This window comes from Phocoena phocoena, chromosome 1 (assembly GCF_963924675.1).
Source record: "Phocoena phocoena chromosome 1, mPhoPho1.1, whole genome shotgun sequence".
Taxonomy (NCBI): domain Eukaryota; kingdom Metazoa; phylum Chordata; class Mammalia; order Artiodactyla; family Phocoenidae; genus Phocoena; species Phocoena phocoena.
This window is the reverse complement of record NC_089219.1, coordinates 15,240,243-15,242,009: the sequence shown is the minus strand read 5'-3', so window position 1 is coordinate 15,242,009 and position 1,767 is coordinate 15,240,243.

Below are 1,767 nucleotides of genomic sequence, written 5' to 3'. Positions count from 1 at the left end.
CCCAAACACGTGGGACATCCTACTCTCCCACTGGAGGGGTTTGCTTATGCTGGTCCTTCAGGCCCAAATATCTTAGCTTCCTATTTCCACCTCCTATCTTCCCTTTCACGCCTCGTCTAAATGTCACTTCCTCCACGGAGCCTTCCTTGATTTCCCGTCTGAACTCACAGCCCTCCTATCAGTACCTCCTTTTATGGCCTGTGTTCTCTTGGGTCATAGTTAACATATCCGCTTTCACTGCTGGGCTGAAAGGTTTTCGAGGACAAGGTCCATGTCTGATTCAATGCCCAGAAATAAAGACTCCAACACAGCACAGGTTCAGTAAATGATGGATGGATTCTTGGATGTCTGGATTGGTGAATAAATTGAACAAAAACTGAGCATCTTGAGATATCTAAATCCCTCTATCATAGGGAAATTCAGACAAGCTTCTCCAAGGTGGAGAATTTTTCCTTCTGCCAGGCCAGAATCCATGAATCAGCAAGATTGTTCTTGACCCTATTCAACCCAGAAAGTTCTAAATCGCTGCATCACTATGGTCTGAGGGCCCACCCTGTCCAGCAGTCCAGTCAAAATCATATTGGAGCAGAGCATTTCATGACAAATTTCGGTTGTATCTCAAGGCCAACATGCACTTTCTGTGCATCTGGCAAACAGGTAACTTTAAACCTGGGGGTTTCAACTCTGTTTTCTCCTAGACAACCAAAAGCAGTTAACAAGAGGGGACACGGGAGCTGCCACTTTCCCTCTTATGGTATCTCAATCTTTGGCACCATAACCTGTCACTCACCCAGAATAAGCAAGGCTATAGCCTGGAGGAAAGTGTAAATAATAAACTGTGTTCTCTAATTATCACCTATGTGGCCTGAGGACACTTCCGCCCTTACAGACTCATCCAATCTCACGGGTCACCGAGACCCAGCCAGGAAGCCCCACGGCCCCCGGCCCCAGCTGAACCACTGCGGAATGGAATTAAGGAGGCCACGGAAGTCTTCCAACTGGGGGAGGGGACACTTACATCGGGACAGCACTCTGGTCCTAGCAGATCTTTCAGAAAGATTCTCAGTTGGGTTAACAGAGTCCAGAGTCTGGGCCTCGTGGGCTCAGGAACTGGATAGCATTTGTGCACCCAGAAGTCTCTTGGTCACGGAATGAGGCAAAAATCACACAGGGAGGACAGTGCCCAAGGGGGGTCGGCCCTGCCAGTAGCTGGAGAATTCTTCCACCCAGGGTGGTACCGGACACTGTTCAGTGCCAAGATCCTGCAGAAACAATTCAAAGGCTGCTTGATGAGCACAAACATAGACCAAGAGCGAGCAGGAGCCTCGAGGCCAAAATCATGAGGCCGCGGCGAGGCTGGTGAGATGGCAGCAATCTTGACCTGTGACTGGCCCTGGAGCCCGGTGCGAGCAGCGCCCTGCTGCACGGGCCAAAGGGTCCCCTCCCTCTGGTTTTCTGTGGCCGCCCTTCCCCCTCCTGAGGACCTCTTCCAGGTGAGTCCGTGCAGTCACCGCTGCCCACGTGCGCCTGGGGGAAGATGCTCCCTCCTGGAATGGGATCAAACCAAGCCCCCGAGTTCTAGAGAAACCCCAAGGTGGAAGCCAAAAGACAGCTGCTCTGTATTTAGACAACTACGAACTATCAGAGACGTTCTTAGATACCAGGCAGAAATCTGAGGAATGGCCCTGCCCGTGTGTGCGGCGGCCATACTCCCCTGGACGGAAGCTACAATCAGCTGCTTAAGCTCAGTGAACCCCAGACGAGCAT